The sequence below is a fragment of the Procambarus clarkii genome, chromosome 24, assembly GCF_040958095.1.
Source record: "Procambarus clarkii isolate CNS0578487 chromosome 24, FALCON_Pclarkii_2.0, whole genome shotgun sequence".
NCBI lineage: Eukaryota > Metazoa > Arthropoda > Malacostraca > Decapoda > Cambaridae > Procambarus > Procambarus clarkii.
Window position 1 is genome coordinate 37,241,363 of NC_091173.1, and position 25,085 is coordinate 37,266,447.

Here is a 25,085-nt window from a genome sequence, read left to right on the forward strand (position 1 = left end):
CCAGCAAGTAATGGGTTAGAAGAGCATACTACCAGGAAAGTGTTTGTACACTTTCAGTACTGAACACACACACAGTAACAAACACATCCATCCGTACTCTTTGGGGGGAGATGTATACCTACCTCATCTGTCTGTGCTCTATGGGGGAGATGTACACACCTGCATCATCTGTGTGTACTCTCTGGGGTGAGATGTGAACACCTGTGCCATCTACCCATTCTCTCGGGGGGGGGGGGAGATGTGGACACTTGTGCCATCTACCCATTCTCTCGGGGGGGGGGGATAGGGACACCCGTGCCATCTACCCATTCTCTCGGGGTGGGGGGGGGGAGATGTGGACACCTGAGTCATCTGTAGGTACTCTCTGGGGGAGATGTGGACACCTGACTCATCTGTAGGTACTCTCTGGGGGAGATGTGGACACCTGTGTCATCCATCTGTACTCTCTGGGGAGAGATTTATATACCTGCTTAATTTATCAGTACTCTCTGTGGAGAAATGTTGACGCCTGCATCATCTGTCCGTGCTTTCTGGGGGGAGATGTGGGCACCTGCGTTATTTGTCAGTACTCTTTGGAGAAGATATGGACACCTACGTCATCTGTTCATACTCTCAGGTTGGAGAGGTGGACACCTGCGTTATCTGTCCGTACTCCCTGGGGGAATATGGAGACTCCTGCATTATTTTTTGGTCCTCTCTGTAGGAGATGTGGACACCTCTGTCATCTGTCCGTTCTCTTTGGGGGAGATGTGGACATCTATGTCATCTGTACGTATGCTCAGGGAGTAGGCATAGACACCTTTGTCGTATATCCATACTCTGCGGGAGATAAAGACAAATGCATCATCTGTCTGTACTCTCTAAGGGGAGACATAGACAAGTGCGGCATCTGTCTGTACTCCCTGGGGAGAGATGTGGCCACCTGCGTCATCTGTCCATACTCTCTGGGAGAGATATCCCTTAAACTGCGCATGGCATATATATATATACAATTGGACCCGATGGCACCATAATTTAAATTTTTCAAACTTGTTCTAACGCTTTCAAATGTTTTGTGCATGATCTACTAGGTAAACGTTCCAACTTTGTCTAAATAATCCTCAACGTAACTTAAACAGCAAAAAAAAAAAAATATAAAATTTAATATTGCAAATTTCCAATTTTTAGATCAGCTGCAAAAATAATAAATATCACCAATTGTTCATTAAGTGTTATTGTGCTCTCAAAACACTATATGATCTTTATTTTGCTAGATTTAGAAGATAGATTTTTGGTTTAGTTTACTGTAAAAAAATTCGTCAATATTGCATTTGAAATATGCTCCAAATTCAAACATCAAAATTTATAACTCAAAACGTTTAGAGTTTATTAAAAATCCATTCTAATAGGATTGTAGAACAGACAGCAGTGCACACAATTTGTAAAAATGGCGAGAATCGGTGAGAAACTGGATTTTTTAAGCTGACTCAAGGTTGAAACTCTAATTTTAGATATAATTGAAGTTGATGTTATCGACAATGTATAAGTTAGTTCTAATTCATTAATTTACTTGTATGTTTTAATAAACATTGTTTGGCATTCGTACTCGAATATGTGAAAGTCTTTGTTCATTTGATGCATCACGCAATTGTGATTTCTGTGTGTAATGAAGTAAGGGCGAAGAGGGAGAACAGCCTATTGACATAGCTCGGGTGCAGGGGGGGAGTTGTGTAAAACCCTGGTTTGTGCCTCGGAGAGGCTGCAGGATCCAGTAAATTCAGTAGAACTTCGGTTTCAACTCCTTTTGATCATATCGTAGCTTAGTCGATTAAGGCAGCGTCTGAGATGCTCTCGGATGCAGATTCGAATCCTCATCACGGTCCTTGTGGATTTGTTCTTAGGTCAATATGTGTTGAAATGAAGTCAAGAAAAAATACCCCCCCCCCCCTAAAAAAATAGGGAAAATCAAAATAATTATAATGATTTAGGGGATATATTTCGGGTATACTTTATATAAGTCAAAAAACCCTAATCTGGTCCCTAATCATCAAAGCTATCTAAAGAATCAAGGAAAATAGAGTTTGAAATCTGTGAAAAAATCAGGAAAAAATTCAAAGTCCCAAGTTCTGCCAGTTATGACATATATTTGTTGACTAATTTAATTCTATCTTCACATAGTTATGGAAAAGTATGCATTCTCCCGGATGTAGAGGTTACAACAAAATCAGATAATAAACAAAGAAGAAGAAAAAATTTCCCTAAAAACTAATTAGTGGACATTGGGGAAAGTAACAGGTATTACCATTAGACAATGCATTTGTATGATATATAACAAAATAGAGCATAATAACATACCAGCTAGTTATTATTTGTGTTATTATGTAATACTCAGCAATGCTATAAAGGCACCAGCTGCATATCCACTTTGTGGACACTTCTTACTACTATTCTTCTTCTTTGTGCATCGGACAGGTGCTTGTATCTCTTTATTACTGCATTATCCCTCAGTTCCAGTTAATACGAACTGTTCTCCTTATCAACAAAACGTTCTTCTTTAAAAAAAAATTGTTTAAAATCCATTTATAAAAGTATTGGGATGAAACTTTCACGACGCTGATGCCAATAATTTGGAGATTTATTTAACATTTAGCATTAATTTTCACATAATTCAAATATATTTTCACCCAGCCCCAACTTATACCCCTCATTTACAGCCCAGGCGGTAGCAATGTAATAGATATAGACACTTGTGTAATGTGTCCATACTCTCTTGGGGTAGATGTATATACCTGAGTCGTATGTCTGTACTCTCTAGGGGAGATGTAGACACCTGCGTCATCTGTGTGTACTCTCTGGGGAAGATGTGGACACCATTGTCATCTGTCTGTACTCTCTTGGGGAAAATGCAGACACCTGCGTCATATGCTCATACTCTCTTGGGGGAGATGTGGACACCTGCATCATCTGTCTGTACTCTCTGGGAGATGTGGACACCTGCGTCTTTTGTCTGTACTCTCTGGGGGGATGTGGACACCTGCATCATCTGTCTGTACTCTATGGGAGAGGGGAAGATATGTGGACACCTTGTAACACTAGTTAAAGTATACACCTAGTCACTGAACTCTGGTAATACTTGATTGAATAAGCCCTTTATAATACTCGTTATTGTTACACTGGTAATTTGTATTCAGTGTAATATGAACTGAAATATAATGTAGCACTTATGGTTTATACCCGGAACCAATAGTATCTTTCCAAGGAAATGCTACATGCTACACTAAGAAAAACTTATTAACTGTGCTGCCACCTTCCTCTCTTGGCATTAAATTATATCAAGCAAAAAGATAGGAAGCATTGCTTGGCTCTGAGAGTTCTCTTCTAGATGTCATTACTTACTGACCAGTTGTTAACAATTTGAGCACAGAGGAATGGGAGGTTCAGTTATTGACATGTACAGATGGAAAATTTTACACAAGTTTATTTAGGACACAATTATGATCTTCATCAACTCTAAGTCCCTTCTTTAACACTGGTATGCTGGCAAATATGTTTAGTAATTTTAATAATTCAATATGCTGGCAAATGCTTAGTAATTTTTACATGGAATACTCAGAGACCAATACGCATTACCTTCTGGATCCTTCTCTTCGACCAGAGTGGATTCACTGCCAAATGGCCGCATGAGGACCTGCAGTCCACTCTGAGGCCTCGCACCCAGCACTGTCTGTTCAATCATTTACCCAGAAGCATCTTATACACGCCATTACCAAGCCCTGCATCAGTGGGGGGGGGGCAGGTTGTTACAAATCTTGTGAGAATGTGTGGGGTGGTCTTGCTCCCAGCTGATTCAGTCTAACCAGGAATTTTTAAACGAAAAATATTTGTACACCTAGCCACTTAGTCAGCACTTCAAGGACTCTGTAAGAAGACCCAGAGGTCACCTGGGCTGACCTCTAGAGGAGGCTTCCCTGGGTGTGAACTCTCGGGGGAGAGAGGGGTCATAAGTGTTACAATTCCCTCTCTCCAGATTTAAGACTATAATCGGGTGGATGTTAATTAAGCCTAGTTTTGTCTTATCCTAACTCTTCCACAATACCATATCTGCACCCTAAAATTGCAAAAATATGTCAGGGTCCAAATAATAAGAAATTAAATTAGTACAATCCAAAGAATATCATACAGGTTCATTTCAACAAGAACAATATCCAAAGGCACATTGACAGTAATAAAAGTATATTTGACAAAATTACATATCCCAACTGCATATTAGGCAATCCAGCAAGTCTTCCCCTGAAGGCTAGAAGAATAAAAATAGGAAATAAATGCCTTAAAACTAACATGATATAAAAAAGTATAATATTCCCACTGTAACAGTAAAATACAACTAAAAATAATAGAAAGACTAGCTGTATACCTAAGTGGGACAAATCCAATCATCCACTGAAAATTACGTGACCCACCATTATCCTAATATCTATAAAGTTACAGAATATTGTAGACTATAAACTAATAATTTACATAAGAGGAAAAATACTTAATAAAAAATGTAAGTACAAATAATACTTGTGATATATTCCATCTACCGCATAAGACAATGATAGGATCAATCTCCATTCACCATGCACTTATTCACAGTAAGGCTACTCCTTATCACAAAGGGAAAATTGGTTAACTTTACTTAATACTGTTACATAAAAGCATACAATTGTAAATATATTGTATATTTACAATGGCAAACCTCGATAGCTTTCGTAAATTAATAATAATCATTTATGGAATTTTAAATAAGTAAACATACAATTTCTTATGTTACGACTGTGGCGGGGAGGCCGTTCCATGAGTTTACATCCCCAATGGTTTAAAAAACACAGAACTTTTAATGTATAAGTTACTATGTATGCTCTAATATATGTTCCTCAATTAAAATTATCTTTGTTTTTCTTAATTATTCCATAATGAATATGATTCCTTACTGTCGATCTTTATGTTAAGGAAAACATATAAGAAATTTGGTATTGAGTTTTCGTTCAGATAAAGTTTCCAGTTACTATTTCCTAGTTATCATTTAATGTAGGTGGTCATTATTTTACTGTTATGTATATAGATATTTAACATTATGTAATTATATTACAGAACAATTTGGTGGTTCAACTGCCTCATAATTATGTAAAATACATTGTGACAACTACTTGATAGTTAAAATCAGAGTTTTTTGACAACTATAAAATCCTGTTGAAATCATGCCGTTTGGTGTTGTTGTCATACACGTCTTAGCAAATAATATTATGTAACGTTTGGCACAATTTTTCACTGTATTTACAAACTGTTTAGGTATTAATGCATTGTAAATTTATTTTTTTAAATGTGTAATATGTTACTTCATCCTAAACTTTTTTTGCAACGTTTATATGATATGTAAGTAACTGGCAACTGTCTATTGAAGTTTAAACGTTCTTTTAGTATAAATAACGGAAGAAAAGTCTGCATATCTCTTTCCAAATATCATTTAAGTTCTTTTTCCAAAAGAAAAATAAGATTTGGCGAATTTTGTGTAACAATTACATTAATTATTATTATTTTTTTCATTATTATTATTATTATTAAAAGAATTACACCTTGAATTGAAATTGAAATTGAAATAAGTTTATTGAGGTAAAATACACACAAAGGGATGAGGTAGCTCAAGCTATTCTCACCCCGTTCAGTACAACGTGTTAGTACATACATAGACACACATCACAAACAATAAACCTGTTACCAAACATTCTGAGAGATAAACATGTACATTTCCTCCTTCACAAGTAGTATGGTATCAGACGTACACAAATACTTTTATGACCTAGTTATACGGATAATTCAACAAAATATTACAGTCTTGGTGCAAAATTCTTATATCTATCAAGAATATCATCAACCTTTCCTTTGTGACACATCCAGGCTATTTGCTCAGGAACAGTCCTTATCTCAGTGTTACTATATACATTAATCAACGGACAATCAAGAACATAATGGGCAAGGGTGTGAGACCTTAACATACCACATAGTTTACACTTCGTGTCATTATCATGAACACCTATCCCATATAGAGTTTGGGACTGTGGACAGGAAAATTGAACTCCGGCTTAGTAATTATATATCATCCACACAAGCTGAACTGCAGGCCATTCTGGCGTGTTTGGAGGAAGTACGTCATGACGGCAAAAATGTTTTTGTATTTGTCGATAGCCGAGGAGCACTGGAGTCCTTAAACAGTCGAAACCCAGTCTTCATGTCTATAGTTGAGGATTGTAAGAGAAGAATAGCTGAGATACAGCTGAAAGGTCATAGTGTGAAATTCATGTGGATTCCATCTCATGTTGGAATAGTGCTCAACGAGGTGGCGGATGACTTGGCCAAACGTGCCACATCAAAACCACAAATTGACATTGAATGTGAATTCACAATGAGACAAATAAGAAGCAAAATCAGAAATATTCAGGCACAGGCAGGAGTGGAGAGGAGAGGGATAATGTATGAGAGAAGTCTAACCATGCAACACTACATGTATGTGAGTCAAAACACCCTTTTCACTTATGGTAAAAGGAGAAATGCTTGGAGTGACTCTGTGTACATGCGGCTCAGGCTTGGGTACAAATATTACTGGGAATATGGGATAGGCGTTCATGATAATGACACGAAGTGTAAACTATGTGGTATGTTAAGGTCTCACACCCTTGCCCATTATGTTCTTGATTGTCCGTTGATTAATGTATATAGAAACACTGAGATAAGGACTGTTCCTGAGCAAATAGCCTGGATGTGTCACAAAGGAAAGGTTGATGATATTCTTGAGAGATATAAGAATTTTGCACCAAGACTGTAATATTTTGTTGAATTATCCGTATAACTAGGTCATAAAAGTATTTGTGTACGTCTGATACCATACCACTTGTGAAGGAGGAAATGTACATGTTTATCTCTCAGAATGTTTGGTAACAGGTTTATTGTTTGTGATGTGTGTATAAGTATGTATTAACACGTTGTACTGAACGGGGTGAGAATAGCTTGAGCTACCTCATCCCTTTGTGTGTATTTTACCTCAATAAACTTATTTCAATTTCAATTTCAATTTCAATCCCATATTCCCAGTAATATTTGTACCCAAGCCTGAGCCGCATGTACACAGAGTCACTCCAAGCATTTCTCCTTTTACCATAAGTGAAATGGGTGTTTTGACTCACATACATGTAGTGTTGCATGGTTAGACTTCTCTCATACATTATCCCTCTCCTCTCCACTCCTGCCTGTCCCTGAATATTTCTGATTTTGCTTCTTATTTGTCTCATTGTGAATTCACATTCAATGTCAATTTGTGGTTTTGATGTGGCACGTTTGGCCAAGTCATCCGCCACCTCGTTGAGCACTATTCCAACATGAGATGGAATCCACATGAATTTCACACTATGACCTTTCAGCTGTATCTCAGTTATTCTTCTCTTACAATCCTCAACTATAGACATGAAGACTGGGTTTCGACTGTTTAAGGACTCCAGTGCTCCTCGGCTATCGACAAATACAAAAACATTTTTGTCGTCATGACGTACTTCCTCCAAACACGCCAGAATGGCCTGCAGTTCAGCTTGTGTGGATGATATATAATTACTAAGCCGGAGTTCAATTATCCTGTCCACAGTCCCAAACTCCTTATATTCCCTTATTAGGACACCACACCCTGCCCTGCCATCCTCCGCCACCAACCCGTCGCAATATACATGTAAACTGTTGCCTCTTGGTAACCGAGATATCATGCTTCCATACAAACACCGTAATTGTCCCGGTTTATGATGAATCTTTTTCACCTTGAGGGGTACAATTTCGACGTCTATTTTCTGTACTTTCCAGGGAGCAGACATATTACACTGTCGAGAGGGTTTACAGCAGTCAAGTACATCGTATTCCCTGAGGTCATGAGCTAATCCCCTCGTGTAGCGTGTCTCCCTCAGTTTCCTGGAAGTGTGTACGTCACTCAAGCAGGTCTGAACGCTCTCAAACAACTTATCCCCTCCTTTTCTCCGCATGAAACGAATAGCTACTCTAGTGTTAATGTCACGGACTCTATCACACACACTCTGTAAATTAAATTCCATTCTCATTATTTCAATCATTGCATTTCTTTGACATCCAAGAATAATCCTCATAGCCTCGTTCTGTATCAGCTCTATTTTTTGAATTCTGCCTTGGCCTGTGTAAGACAAAACGGGTGCTGCGTAGTCTATCAGGGACCGAACAGTGCTTATGTATAACATCCGTAAGATAGGTACCCCAACACCTTTACCAGAAAAAGCCAGTGCTTTTAGAGGATGCAGACGGGCTTTACATAAGGTGCTGATATGATTTATTTCAGCATTTTTACTCTCACATGTGTATCCAACATACATGCCCAGATACTTGTACTTCTGAACACGGCTCAGTTCCACACCATTTAGAGTAAGTGTTATATTTCTTCGTTTCCTATACTCATATTTGGTTTTATCTGCATTTATAACTAAGCCTAACTTGTGACAGGTTGTACCAAGTATGTTAAGAGCAGTTTGAATTTTGTTCCCGGAAGTGCCTTGTATAAGAATGTCATCAGCATATATGATCGTCGTGACCCCTGGAGGATACATCTCTGATGCTAATCTGTTCATTAATACATTGAATAAGGTGGGACTTAATACTCCCCCTTGTGGGGTACCTAACTGAAACCTCCGTTCCTCAGACATGTATCCCTGATAATACACCTGACCTTTTCTGCCTTGTAGATAATCCCTTATGCAGTGTAGCAATCTCCCTGTTATTCCCAGATTGGCTAATTCGTATAAGATTACTTCCCCATTGGCTTTATCAAATGCTCCTTGTAGATCAACAAAAACTCTACAATTGTCATCCATATTAGACAAACACTTTAAGAGACAATCCGCAGTACTTTTGCCTTTGATAAAACCAAAGAGATTACTGGACATGTTATCACCTACAAGGTAGAGTAGCCTATTTAACAAAATCCTTTCCATCATTTTACAAAAGCAGGATATTAAGGAGACAGGTCTGTAGCCTCCGTTTGACTTAGGGATAGGAATGATGACAGCCTCTTTCCATTTTCTTGGTAACTTTCCCTCTCTATAACTCATATTAAACAAATCAAGTAAGGGACTAGGTTTCATACCGGCTAAATAATTAAGAATGTCATACGTTACTCCATCTTTCCCGGGAGCAGTAGAGCTGCCACTTTTTATAGCATCCAGTAGCTCATCGTGAGTTATCTCAGTGCACGCTATAGATCTTGTATTTAAGGCACATAAAGTTACTCCATTTCTAATATTTTCCCATGACTCAATGGTGACTCTCGTGTCTGCAGGTAAGGACTCTATACCAGCAGCACTTGCCCATTTATCTACTAACTCATTAGCAACCTTCCCTGGATCTGAGTAAGCAATGAATTTGGTCTTACAACCCCTGACTTTATTTACTGCTCTCCATATGTCTTTAAGGTTCTTAGTATTACCAATGGACTGAGCAAAGTCTTGCCAGTATCTGTCCCGCGCCTCCTTCCTCACCTGACTGCATTCCCTAGCCACTTCCAACATTGTATTTTTCTCTTCATCCCTCATTCCATTTTTTAACCATTCTTTATGTGCACTCCGTAGCATTCTCTCCCACCCCTTGACTTGCTGATCATTGGAATATTTAAATTTCTTAGGTCCATGCGTCTTGCTTCCCCTGCCCCCGTTATTTTCCCTCTGTACTAATTTCTCTATGTTCTCGACCATATCCTCGTAAAAACTATCAACGCAGAGCGGCGTGTATTATTGATACCAATCTCCCATATTTTGAATAAAATAATTTTTCATATCTTTATTAATATTTAGCCTTTTCCTCTGAAAGTGGACTTGTTTTTTCCCCAGTGGTAATTCAACGTTCAAGGCAAAGTGGTCACTAAGTAGTTCCCGAACAACCCGAGCCTCCCCCATAATCCCCTGAGTTTAAAATGCAGGCATAGTCAAGCCGTCCTCCCCTGATGTGAGTTGGTTCATTGTTTCCCAATAGACAGGTATCTGGATGATCTTGTAGAAACTGTAACCACTTGACCCCATTAGTACTATTGCTACCCACTGTCCCAAGGCTTGTGTGCCGAGCATTAAGGTCCCCAATGACCAGTGAAGGATCAGTATAAATGCAGTCAGGTAGATAGTTAGCGTCGAAGCAGTTCCTGGATACATACAAATTAACTACAATAAATTCCTCTTCCCTTAATGATAATTTAACACAGACACTCTCTATACCTTGCGTTTTTGATGGCGGTTCTACTAACTCTGCTGGTATGGAGTTCTTTACATAAATCGACGTGCCTCTGATGTTATTTGCGGCGAAGAGGTGAAACCCTTTATAACCATTTAATTTCAATAAGCCTTCATTCCTATCCCCTGTCTCCTGGAGAGCTACAACATCAATATCATTTCCCATCACATAACAATGAACATCTGTAACCCTGTTTCTTAAACCATTAACATTCCATGACAAAACTTTCAGTCTAGGGTGATCCATTATTAATCAATTCACTGCCTAAGTCATCCCCAATAAATTCACTAAATGATAGCCATACCTTGTATAACATCTCCCACCTCTTCCCAAGTTCACCAGTAAAAGCGACATTGCGATTCTCAAGAGATTTTTTCAGCCCTGTGACGTCCATTATTGGCCCAAATGATTCCTTCATTTTATGTGTAATTATAGGGTTCTTCCTTTCACTACGACTATCATCATTCACACACACTTCACTTTCCTTCATTTCATCACTCAATATTTCATTATTGCCCTCAACCACTATATCCTGATTTTCCTTCACAGTTTTGTGAATTTCCTTGACCTCCTGAACGTTTAATTTTGCCTCGATGGACTCGATTCTCTGCCCAAGATTTTGGAGGAACTCACCAACTTTTCTTAGTTCAGCCCACACCTCCTTGACCATACTATTATGACCCTCTTTCTGAGCCACAGTAGCCACTTCACTCACCGTTACATTGTCACTGCCGGAGTCCTAAGTGGTGGCGTGGCTGCTTGTTGCTTGAGCCTGACGAAGTAAAGGAGACTCCTTTACCCACGCATTCGTCCGGTTCACTGGTGCTGTTTGGGGGAGACTGTTTTGCTGTGCTCCCGGTGTCTGGGTAAGAGCTCTTGCTTGCTCTGTAACATTCACCGGCCGGATAACACCCATACTCGGCCTCTTGCTACACACAGCTGAGCTGGCATTGTGAACGCCTCCACAGTTGCAGCATCTGGGAACTATTTTCTCATCCAGATTAAGTCTGTTTCTACACACATTAGAGAGGTGAGACTTTCCGCAGAAACGACATCGTGGATCATTTTGACAGCTCCAGGATTTATGCCCCCATCTGCAGCATTCCAGGCATATTATGGGCTCTTCCACATACTTTGCTACATGCCTGTAGCCAGCCCCGGTGATGAACACTTTCTCGGGAACTTCACCTCTCACTAAAGCCACCACCTGACTCCTAGCTTCACCTTTAATAAGGTGACGCTTGGCCAACACAAATCGTTGGTCGTCGAGGATGAATTCGGGGTCCAGAATCTGAGGGTATTTATAGATAATTACCTTCGTCAGCTTCTCGTTCCCCTCCGGTATTTCCATAACAATTCCATCATATCCTTGCTGGGTAAGATACTCCACTGCCTCCATAGAACCTACCGTTAAGTAAGGTCTGTTTACACCTTCCTTCAGCAGGGGCTCGAACTTGCGGTGTTCTCTTCCAAGTGTGACTGTCCACAGCAGCTTCTGATGATAGGCCAGCGTGCATGAGGCAGGGAAGAGAAGCCTCCATCTCCGCTGACCCTCACCTTCCTGACATCGTTCCGTCCGTTTGTCGACATCAGTCTCGGCGTCGTTCTTCATTCACTTGTCGTTTCCGTTAAGTGTACCATTACTGTCAACACTACGCCTTGCTTCCTGTCTTATCCGTTTCTTCTGTTGCCTTGTTAGAACGTCTTGATACTCACCCTCCTCGACTGACTGGCTGCTTTCTGAGTCCATGTTAATATTGCCGTGGGAAGTAGCCAGTTCTTCTGGTGACTGAGTCTCCATTGGTGGTGGGGAGGCCTGTGGTTGTGCTGGCCTCCACCCCTCACACACACACACACTAAATATATGAATCAGCAAAATTATAAATTAAATATGCAATCTGGTATGCATATGACTTGAAACTGGAGTTATGTAAATTAATTGGATCAGGTAAAGCATAGTAAATTTTATCATAAAACTGAGAAATATCACACACACACAAAATATATGAATCAGCAAAATTGTAAATTAAATATGCAATCTGGTATGCACATGACTTGAAACTGGAGTTATGTAAATTAATTGGATCAGGTAAAGCATAGTAAATTTTATCATAAAACTGAGAAATGTCAATTTCATGAAAATAATTAAACAAGTATACAACACACAAGTATACAACACCCCTCACACACACACACACACACACAAAATATATGAATCAGCAAAATTATAAATTAAATATGCAATCTGGTATGCACATGACTTGAAACTGGAGTTATGTAAATTAATTGGATCAGGTAGAGCATAGTAAATTTTATCATAAAACTGAGAGATGTAAATTTCATGAAAATAATTACACAAGTATACAACACTCAACATGTAGTACAATATGATACTTAATAATGGATAAAATGTAGAAAATTTACACAAAAGAATTAACATGTAATGCAGAACATGTAGCAATAAGGCATCAAGAATTTAAAACAAATTAACTTTCTGTAAATGTGTAAATAATAATAATAATAATAAGAAACTGGAGAAACTGGAGTGTACCAGCTATAGTTTACTAAGCTTCGGTCTGTGGTATCCTCAGAACAAGGTTGGCTATCGTGAAAAACAATCCATGAGGAGTCGTGTGGGGAGGGGGGGGGGGTGAGGAGAGTGGCAGCGTTGTTTACATCCGGAGGCGATCCTGGCGTCGGTTTCCTGAACCTGGGCTGACGTCATGGACTGCTGTGACGTCATGGGCTGCCGTGACGTCATGGGAGGGCGACGATTACAGAAACGAAGAGTACAGATGAATGTTGTAATGTAGAAAATACTCCATCCAGTGAGCAGTACACTTCAAAAGGCGCTGGAGTTGACACTCGGCGGCGATAACAGTAGCTAGGGAGCACCAACGAAAATCTGGGCGAGTAGGCTGCAGCGTCCCTAGACGTTTGAAATTCAAAATGGCTGGGTGAAGCTGGCCTTTCCTCCTCCCTGGATGAAGTAATGTTCTTGTTGGAAATAACTGCCTTACTTGGAGACGTTGACCTAGTGCAATAGTTGTCTGGTAGGACCCTGGACTAGTAAGATTATCGATGAAAGCAAGTGTTGCTGTGGTAGGTGGCTTGTGCTTGCTATGGCGTCGTGAGAGGCACACGAGGGAGGTTTTGCTTGAGAGATATCCCTCCCTGCTCACCAGTATTGTGTGTTCCTCTTTCCTTTTTGTTTGTATTGTTACTTCCTTTTGTGTAGGTCTTGCTTAGGGTCTTGGAGTCACACACACATGTACTTCTTGGTATTATTACTTGAGGTAGGATAAATATCAGCACACAAGGTCCTGTACGTCCTGCCTCTAGCGTTGTCTGAGAGGAACTGAATTATACCTTGTGTTTGTTTATGTACAAAACACAGTACTGTATGGTGTAATAACCAGTTTACTGATGTCGTCGCTCCTAAATCAAAAACAAGAACCAGTATACTGTTGTAAATATTCATAGCTTTGGATTTCTTAGCTCAGGTTAGTCATTCTTAAGTTTGGTTGTGTTAGGTTAGGTTAGATTATGTTATGTTGAGTAAGGTAGCCAGATTTAACTTCGTATCTGAATACGAACGACCGGGCAACACAACAACATGTACCAGCCACCTCATGTGCTGCATTTATTCTGGTAATATTTAACTACTACTAATTGTTATTAGTTTGACAACATTGCAGAAAATAAGGGAATGTCAGAAGAGTAGTCACTGACAGTCACAGGGAAACAAAATTTATACGACTTTGCCTCCTGGTTTCTTCGAATAGCAGGGCAAGCAAAGACAAATCCTAAAGCTTTCTTTAAGTTATATCGAACAAAGATTACGGAAAGGATAGGTCCATTAAAAACCGAGACAGGTCAGGTAACAGATACTAACGTAGTATTTTTGAGTAGTATTTTTAATAAATATTTTATCTCTGTATTTACTAAAGAGGAACTTAACAATATGCCTTCAGCCGATCAAGTCTATGTGGGTGGGGACGAGGACAGGTTGACTAGTTTAGCAGTTTCCAGGAAGGATGTAATTTAACAAAGAGTAAAACTCAAACCAAATAAATCCCCAGGGCCGGATGAAGTGTTTTCTAGAGTGCATAATGAATGCAAAGAGGAGCTTTGTGAGCCACTGTCTACCATATTTAATAATTCAATAGAGTCAGGCAGAGTGCCAGAGTCATGGAAGGTTGCTAATGTGGTACCAATTTTTATGAAAGGAGATAGATCACTTGCGTCAAACTTTCGGCCAATGAACTTAATGTCTATTGTGGGAAAGTTACTTGAATCGATAATTGCAAATACAAATCGTCTTCATCTTGAAAAACATAAATTAATAAACGATTCGCAACATGGTTTTACAAATGGCCGTTCATGTTTAATAAATTTTCATTCTTTTTATTCCAGCATAGTTGAGACACTTGATAGTGGTAAGGATTGTTATGTTGTCTACCTTGACTTTAGCAAAGCTTTTTATACAGTGCCACATGAAAGACTGATTAAAAAGATAGAGGCTCATGGTATTAGGGGTGCTATATTAAGTTGGATTTGGGCATGGCTATTCCAAAAGAAACAGAGTGTTAGTATAAATGGGGTTAAGTCAGAGTGGGAAAATGTTGTAAGTGGAGTGCCTCAAGGCTCTGTCCTGGGTCCTCTGTTGTTTAAAATATATATAAATGATTTACATTCAAGTTTGAGTAGCAACATTTACAAATTTGCCGATGATACAAAAATCGGTATGGAAATTAACACGGAATAAGACTCACTATCACTTCAAGTTGATCTAAATAGGGTTTTGAAATGGTCAAAAGATTGGCAGATGCAGTTTAATGCTGATAAATATAAAGTTTTGAGGCTAGGTAATGATGATAGAGTTACAAGATACGAGCTAGATGGTATTGAGATTGCAAAGTCGGATTGCAAAAATATCTGGGAGTTATGATTTGTAAGAATTTAAAACCAAAGGATCAATGCATGAATGCTCATAATAAGGTAAATAGGACACTGGGATTTATTAATCGAAGCATTAGTAATAAGACACCCAGTGTTGTTCTTCAGCTATATCTTGCTCTGGTTAGGCCCCATTTAGATTATGCAGTTCAGTTTTGGTCGCCATACTATAGAATGGATATAAATTCACTTGAATGTGTCCAACGTAGGATGACAAAGTTAATTCCCCAAATTAGAAATCGTTCATATGAATAAAGATTAACAAAGCTTATATTGCATTCACTGGAAAGACGAAGAGTTTGGGGTGACATGATAGAGGTTTTCAAATGGATGAATGTACAAAGGGAATATTAATAGGGTATTAAAAGTATCAACACAAGACAGAACACGAAAAAATGGGTATAAATTGGATAAGTTTAAATTTAGGAAAGACTTAGGTAAATACTGGTTCGGTAACAGGGTAGTTGATTTGTGGAACCAATTAATGCATAACGTGGTCGAGGTGGGTGTTACGACCCTCTCGGGACGCAACGGGGTTCTCACTCTGATGTTAGAGTCAGATATAGATATCCGTTCCCAAGCCAGTAGTGGCTATCAAGGGATGAGATCCGTGACGCAAGTAACTTAAAGGGAGTAGGGAAAGAAAGCTAAGAACTTAATATTATAATTATTACCATCACCGTTTAAATATATAAAATAAATGAGTGCACAAGGGGGAGGGGTATTAACACTAGACAAGGGGATTATTCACAAATTAGTCTTCTGCTGAAGACTCTGGATCCAAAAGCTAGGTGCCGAGTCCGCGGTGCTTTCTTCGTGGCCTCACGACGTGTCCTCTGAGAATGCCGAGCCTACCCGGGCCACAGGTCAGCCAAAACACAGGTCCACTGGGGGCACCGCCGTGGAGTCCGTCAACCACACGTCCAGCTGGTCTGCTGGCAGGTTCTGAGCCAACAAGGCTGGTACGGCCACTCCACGAACGATAAAAGGGGAACGCCCTAGACAGGAGCCTCGTGTGACAACACAAGTCACTCTCCTGTCTTCAGTACCCCAGTGGATAATCGTCTCCAACAGTCGGTCCCAGGTAAATCCTTTCACTGCCACTCCACTGGCAGGCTAACACACCACAGTGTTCTTCCGGGGGGGGGGGGGCGACTTCACAACAGCTGCAGCAAACTTCAAGGTATGGAGACTGGCTGCCTCGGGTAGACTGACTCGACTCCCATCACAGTAGTCCCAGGTCGACTCTGTAAGCAGACACGTCATCAATAACTGGGACACTAATACACCTCACTTACAGGCTCAGATACAAACGCCCGACATATCCAATCCATAGATGGCGTTGTAGTCTGAGCATCACCTCACCAGAGGTCAGCGGCGGCGGGGTTGAGTGCTGCACGGGACTGGAAACTGGTCCTCGTAGCTAGTACACGTCGTCGGTTTGGAGGGGGGTTTCGGGAGCTGACCCACAGATGGCGCATTTGTTACTCCTCCTGGCTCGGACGCTGGATCCGGGTTCGTAACAGTGGGGTCCCTCGATTGTTTCAAGCGTGGGTTGGACATGTATATGAGTGGGATTGGGTGGTTATAAATAGGAGTTGCGCCTCCTATGGGTCAATAGGCCTTCTGCATTTACCTTGTTCTTATGTTCTTATGTTCTGTCCAGAGAGTACATTTAGAGAGCTTTGAGACAGTCTCAATAATTTAGATGTTTTATCATTTCTATGCTTGCTGTATATGGTCTCTGTATTCCCTCTAATTCAGAGATATCTCCTGTTCAGAAAGGGGAAGTGAGCACCGAGCAATACTCAAGACGGGACAGCACCAGTTATATAAATATTATTAGGATTGCTGTGGGGAGGGGGGGGGGGTCCCTGAATTTTAACGTTCTCATAATCCATCCTGTTATTTTCCTGGCCGCCACTATATTTTCGCTGTTATGTTCACAAAATGTTAGTTCGTCAGACATCACAATTTTCAGATCTTTTACATGGTTTTTACTTCTAAGAGTAGGTCTGATTGTGTTTTGCACTCCTGTTTCATTTAATTTCTTCGTTTCCACCATACCTCAGTACCTGTAACTTATCAGTGTTAAACATCATGTTATTTCTGTTTTTTCAATGTCTCCTACAGAGCCAATTTTCATGGTGACTTCTGTATCATCTGTAAAGTTTCATTGTTCAAATGTATTAAAAAAACACATGCACCACCATCTTAGTGGTGCATGTATGCATTCTACCTTGTCCTTTTCTTTTATATAATTAATCTAAACTGATTCTATTTTATATCTGTTATTAAAATATTTTTGAATTTTTTAGGTAAAATTTACAGCAGCTAACATCATCAATTGCAACCATTACAATATTTTTTGTCATCCAGTACAATATCTGAGAGAACATTACAACAATGGCTTCCAGTAATTCAAGTAAGTTTCATTAAAATTGTGATTTGTATATAATACATACTTTGAATTTTATTGATTGTAAGTTATTAATTTTATTTGGGTGTAAGTTCACATTATCATTAGATATAAATTATAAAATCTTAATTTTGTTTTGACAAACAACCATGGCTGGTGCATGCAGCATGAGCTAACAGCATTGCTGTTCAGCTTGTGACCACAGCATCGCCTAAAAATGTCAAAATAAATATGTAACTGCTATTATTTAGCGATGACAATATTACAGGTGACCCCTGACTGATGAAAATGACCAGGATTGTGATAATAGCAGGATGCTGTGATAATTAGCACTGTGGGAGGAGTAATGCTGAGGGATAGAGGGAGATAGCATTGTTTACTGTGTGGCTACCTGTTATTGTTTGCATTCGCCATACCAGCTCAGTGGTTCTCTATGGTGAACACAAATGTAGATACTTATATATAACGTGTCTATTAGTGTAATAACAGCAAAAGAATTATGTTGGGAAGAGCCATTTGGGTGACGGAGGTGGCGTCATCAGCATGACTTGTCTAGCTGTGTAGAGGGTGGCCACTATGCTCTTTTGGTACCCTACAAGTATAGGTGTACAGTTACGGTGCATTTAACATGTAGATACTTATATATATATATAATGTGTGTATATAGTGTAATAACACGGCAAACAGTATTGTTGGAGGAGAAATTTTAGTGTGTGTGACCTTGAATGAGTGAGGGAGGCAGCCACCAGCTGTGTAGCGACGTCTCTTAGTGCCTGAATTAACAATATTAACTTAGTTGTACAGTTGTGTTGAACAAAACATGTAGATACTTATATATAACGTCTGCATATAGTGAATAAAATAAAAAACAGGATGGTGGGAGGAGAAAATGGGCGAGTGAGGTGTTGTTGAGGGAGTGGCAACGAGTGGCAGGCTGGTGTGTGGCGGTCACTTCTCGTTGCTTTTCGATTCATAATACCAACTTAGTGGTTCGTTATGTTGAACAAAACATGCAGATAATAATATATATAATCTGTGTGTAGAGTGTAATAACAGCAAAACTATTTGTTTATTGTTTTATGAATATAATAATTGAATCACTAATATGCACACCATACTTTTGAGTATAGCGATGATTCACTTTTATTATATAAATCTATCACACTACACACTATTGAATAATATTACTGCAAAAAACTAAGAAAAAATAAATCAGAGACATTGAAATAATTTGGTAATAATATCATTGTGGCAACTCCCACCTGTCAGTCAGCTCGGGCGACGCTGACCGCCACAGACGACCGCTCTGTCAACACCCACATTTTGCCAGACTTCCTCGGCCTATTGTGGCCAAAATATGTCACCTACTATTTGCTTTATTTTTCCCGTGCTCAGGGAACACAAATTAACATTTTTAGAAGACAAAATAATTTTTTAGAAATTTTTTCTTGCGCACAGGAGTGTAAATCTCCTCAGGACCCCTTAGCAGGGGAAGGGTTAAAGCATATCTATGAAATAATAACTAGTAACTGTAGCTGAACGAAAAATTCAATTCCAAATTTCTTAGATGTTTTCCTAAATATAAAGATCGACAGGAAGGATTTTTATGAATTTTAGTAATTAACATTTTAGTAATTTAGTAAAAGAAGTAATTTTATTTGAAAAACATATATCAGAGCATAGTTAGTGAGTTATAGATTAATAATAGTGTGGTATTTATATGGTATAATTAGAGAAAGCCCCTGGTAGCTGCAAATGGGAATAACCGTAATTATACAAAATATAATGGCCGAAAAGAACCGTATGGTCAAACGGCGAATGATGATGTTATTTTCAAAAAGACAGGTTGATCTAGTACTCCCACCATGCTTACTATGTGGTGACGGGGGAGTAGCATTGGATTTTTTACGTCCAGATTTATTTTGGCATGTTGTAAGCGGCCTCCGTCACCTTAATTTTAAAATGTTAGAACTGTCTGAGTTAAACTAGAGACCCAGATCATTTAATATTTTATCAAGGAGGTTTTCAAAATCCATCCCGTACGTTTCAGTTTGGGCTGTTTTGACGTAATACTTAAAGGGACTAGGAAATTCATATATGATTCCTATTTTGTTTATGAAATCAAACACCACTTGTGTTTGACTTTGAGTGTTGTTGCCTGCCTGGCTGCGTGCTGACGTGGCCGTTTTGACATGGGGGGCCTGGCTATTCCTCCTGTGTTGAGGGTAAATTCCGTGGGACTGGAATTCACGTGTAAGGCTGGTTATCCGGCCGTTGAGTTAGTTATGTGTGACATGGTTCGTGTCCCGGTGGAAGCTGTGTATGGCGTTGAGCTTGTTACGGCCCACCGGGTGATTGTCAAGTTCGTGGGGGAGGAGGAGTATCGGGACTTCCTCCGGTGGAACGAGGGGCGTTCATTGCAGTTGCCGGATGGCGCCGGCTCCGTTACGATCTCGGACCGAAGTGGTGCCCTGACATATGTCAGTGTGCACGGTGCGCCCCTGGAGTTCCCTGAAGACCTTCTCCGGCGCTTCTTCGGGAGGTATGGTGCAGTCATCAGTGTGCGGGTGAACAAGCTGTCCTCGGGGAAGTATGCTGGGAAGCAGACGAATGTCCGTACATTAGGTATGCGCCTGCGGTCGGATATCCCATCTTCTGTCCGGCTGCTGGGCTACTACGTTCGGGTGTACTATGCCCGGCAGCCCCGTACTTGTTTCCGGTGTGGCCAGTTGGGGCATCAGGCTGCCGGGTGCTCTGAGACACCTGCTGCACCCGTTAACTTATTCCGGGAGGAGGATTTCCCGCCGCTCCCTCAGGGCGTGGATTCCGGAGATGAAGTGGAGCAGGTCCCAGTCGCTGCTGATGCGGCCCCTCCTGCGTCACCCGACATGCCCCCGGTGCTTGTTGTCCCTCAGCCGAGTGCGTCTGCGTCTTCCTCGACTCCTGCTGCTGCGCCTGGTCCTGCGCCCTCGCCAGGTGTTCCGGCTGTGTTGGGTGTTGGGGATGCTGCGGAGCATCCTGTTGTGTGCTGCCCGGTTCCCCATGTGGTTGAGGCTGCTGAAGTACTGCGACGGGCGTTGGTTCGCCCGGTTCGTGAGGGCCGTGGTTCTGGGTCCGCCTCCGGCTGTGAGGATGTGCAGCCAGTGCCCAAGCGTTCTAGGCGCTCTTCTACTGCTTGGGCTGATATGGAGGACTATGACGCGGGTGGAGCTTCGGGAGATGGTGTGGCGGTTCCAGGTGCCTCGTGCTCTACGACGCTGGTGGTGGCTGATGTCCATGTGTCGGCTGTTGACGATGATTGTGCGTCTAATTTACCTCCTGTTCTTTCTCCTGCAGAAGGTTCTCCGCAGTGGGAGGTGGTTGCTCCTACGGGCGTGGATGGTGTGGATCCTGGTGCGAGCCGAGGCATCAAGCTGGTGCTGAAAAAGGATGCCAAGCGTGGGGGGTCCCGGCAGGTGCAACGTTCAGTGGTTGCCGAGGAGCCCTGTGAGGCAGCTGAGGAGGCTCCCAGTGTGCTGCCCATTGCCCGGCCTCATGGGAAGGTGCCTCTCCCTCTCATCTTGGCCTCCGGAGTGGCGATGGATGCTGACCATCCGTTGCATTTTGAAATTGTTGACCGTGTGCGTCCTGCTCCGTGGTGCCCTTCTACCATCTGGATTCGTCGGGCTAAGTGTTTTATTGTGGGTGTGCCAGAGTTAATGCCCGATCCTCGTACGCTCAATAGTGACCATGTTTCGGAGGACATTATGTTACTTTGGGAAGCGTACTGTATTCGCTTCCCGGCGGAAGAGTGGCCGGACAAGTATGAGATCTTTTCGTAGTCTGTGTGCTTGCTGTGTGTTTTATTTTTCTTTTGTTTTCTTGTGTTTTTGATGTTAGCCCTTCAGGCCGGTGTTTAGTGACTTGTGTTTTTGCCTGCTTTTTTATTGTAATTGGCCTCGCTTTTTGTTACGGGGCGTTAATGTATTGATTTTCTGTTGCTTTACCTGTTGCCTCTTGTTGTATGTTTTGTTTTTTGGAGGTGTTGTTTTATACTGTGATTGCTGGATTGCCATTGTATTCTGTTTTGTGCTTTGATGTATGCTGTATTTTTCATGTTTTTCTTGTGTATGTGTTTTGTTGTGCTATGCTGTTTTGTTGTGCTCGGCTGTCGGCCCTTCTGGCCGGTGGTCTATTGTTTTCCTTTCTGTATTCTGTATTTTTATTGTATTTAATTTGCATGCTCTGCATGTAAAAATAAAAAAAAAAAAAAAAAACTTGTGTTTGACTTGTCATTGACTATAACAACAAGTAGCAAATGGTGGGGCAATATTAGGCTAGTGCTGTTGTTCAACCTAGTCTAATATAATTAATTGTGCTAACCTGGTGTAAGGGTAGGATATCACACTTGACTAGGGTTGAACTAATTGTACACCTAACAAGCATTAAATCATTGTACAGTTCCCTATAATCACTGACAACACTAATTTTATTTCCCATTAGTAATTATTTTAATGTAATTTTACTATACTTTATTTCATAGTAATCATTTCACCTTTGAGTGCTAATGAGTGTCTCTGTACCAACTAAGAGTGATAATGAAGGGCTAACTTGAAGTGCTACCCATAATATCACTGAATACCACTAAACTTATTTGTGTCTATGTTTATACATAAATTTTTTATGTGTTAACCTCCGAGTAGGTAAGATTTAAGCCTAGTGACAGCAAATTTACCCTAGGCTACCAACAAGGCTTAAAAAATAACCGGTATGTCTACTGCAGGAAATTTGAACAGGACCCTCACAGGTCTTTAAGGCCACCTAACTAGACAGATTAATGAATGCGAAGATCTGTCACAACAATCTCCAGTTGATTATAATGAGCTGGAAAGTTAATTTTAATCAACTACTATTAAGTAGTACTAAGAAGCAGCACCAAGTAAATTTGAGCTGGTCAAATGCCAAATAGAGAAATATTTGGCTGACGTAGTGAGTACCCAATTATTATAAACAGAATCAGACGATGTTATGCATAATCTGGCAGATTATGAGGATGTCACCCAAGCCAAGTTACTACTTTTCATCAAAATAATTGTTCATTGTAAGGCAACAACAACAACAGCTCCTCCTACCACAACACCATCAGAAGTCAAACTGCCTTCACTCAGTTTACCCACATTGTCTGGTACAAACGATGAAAGTTGGGTAACTTCCCTAGAAACAGAATGGGTCCTGGTAGTATAGAATGGGTCATGGTAGTACAGAATGGGTCCTGGTAGTACAGAATGGGTCATGGTAGTACAGAATGGGTCCTGGTAGTACAGAATGGGTACCTATGATACAGAATGTCCCGGTAGTACAAAATGGCTCCCAGTAGTACAGAATGGGTTCTGGTAGTACAGAAAGGGTCCCTGTAGTACAGAATAGGTCCTGCATGGTAGTACAGAATGGGTCCCTGTAGTACAGAATGGGTCCCTGTAGTACAGAATGGGTCCCAGTAGTACAGAATGGATCCCGGTAGTACAGAATGGATCCCGGTAGTACAGAATGGATCCTGGTAGTACTGAATGGGTCATGGTAGTCCAGAATGGGTCCCGGTAGTACAGAATGGGTCCCAGTAGTACAGAATGGGTCCCGGTAGTACAGAATGGGTCCCGGTTGTATAGAATGGGTCACGGTAGTACAGAATGGGTCCTGGTAGTACAGAATGTTCCGGTAGTATAGAATGGGTCCCGGTAGTACAGAATGGGTCCTGGTAGTACAGAATGGGTCCCGGTAGTACAGAATGGGTCCCGGTAGTACAGAATGGGTCCTGGTAGTACAGAATGGGTCCCGGTAGTACAGAATGTTCCGGTAGTACAGAATGGGTCCTGGTAATACAGAATGGGTCCCGGAAGTACAGAATGGGTCCCAGTAGTACACAATTGGTCCCGGTTGTACAGAATGGGTCATGATAGTACAGAATGGGTCCCGGTAGTACAGAATGGGTCACGTTAGTACAGAATAGGTCCTGGTAGTACAAAATGGGTCATGGTAGTGCAGAATGGGTCACGATAGTACAGAATGGGTCCCGGTAGTACAGAATGGGTCCCAGTAGTACAGAATGGGTCCCGGTAGTAAAGAATGGGTCCCAGTAGTACAGAATGAATCCCGGTAGAACAGAATGGGTCACGGTAGTACAGAATTGGTCCTGGTAGCACAGAAAGGGTCCCGGTAGTACAGAATGGGTCACGATAGTACAGAATGGGTCCCGGTAGAAAGGAATGGGTCACGGCAGTACAGAATGAGTCACAGTAGTACATAATGGGTCCCAGTAGTACAGAATGGGTCCCGGTTGTATAGAATGGGTCACGGTAGTACAGAATGGGTCCTAGTAGTACAGAATGTTCCGGTAGTATAGAATGGGCCCCGGTGGTACAGAATGGGTCCCGGTAGTACAGAATGTTCCGATAGTATAGAATGGGTCCCGGTAGTACAGAATGGGTCCCGGTAGTACAGAATGGGTCATGGTAGTACAGAATGGGTCCCGGTAGTACAGAATGGATCACGTTAGTACAGAATAGGTCCTGGTAGTAAAGAATGGGTCACGGTAGTACAGAATGTGTCCCGGTAGTACAGAATGGGTCCCAGTAGTACAGAATGGGTCCCGGTAGTACAGAATGGGTCCCATTAGTACAGAATTAGTTCCGGTAGTACAGAAAGGGTCACGGTAGTACAGAAAGGGTCCCGGTAGTAAAGAATGGGTCACGATAGTACAGAATGGGTCCCGGTAGAAAGGAATGGGTCCCGGTTGTATAGAATGGGTCACGGTAGTACAAAATGGGTCCTAGTAGTACAGAATGTTCCGGTAGTATAGAATGGGTCCCGGTAGTACGGAATGGGTCATGGTAGTACAGAATGGGTCCTGGTAGTACAGAATGGGTCCCGGTAGAAAGGAATGGGTCACGGTAGTACAGAATGAGTCACATTAGTACATAATGGGTCCCAGTAGTACAGAATGGGTCCCGGTAGTACAGAATGTGTCACAGTAGTACATAATGGGTCACGCTACTACAGAATGAATCCCGGTAGTACAGAATGGGTCCCGGTAGTACAGAATATGTCGTGGTAGTACAGAATGGGTCACGGTAGTACAGAATGGGTCACGGTATTCATCCTCATTTCGGACATAGACAAGAACACAACCTATAGCACTGTATCATCCTTTGCAGATGACACTAGGATCTTCATGATAGTAGGCAACATAGAGGACACGGCGAACCTCCAGTCAGATGTAGATCAGGTCTTTCTATGGGCTACAGAAAATAATATGGTGTTTAACGAAGATAAGTTCCAGCTCATGCGCTATGGAAAAAATGAAAATATAAAAACGGAAACCACGTACAAAACTCAGGCAAATCATAACATAGAACGAAAAGGCAATGTAAAGGAT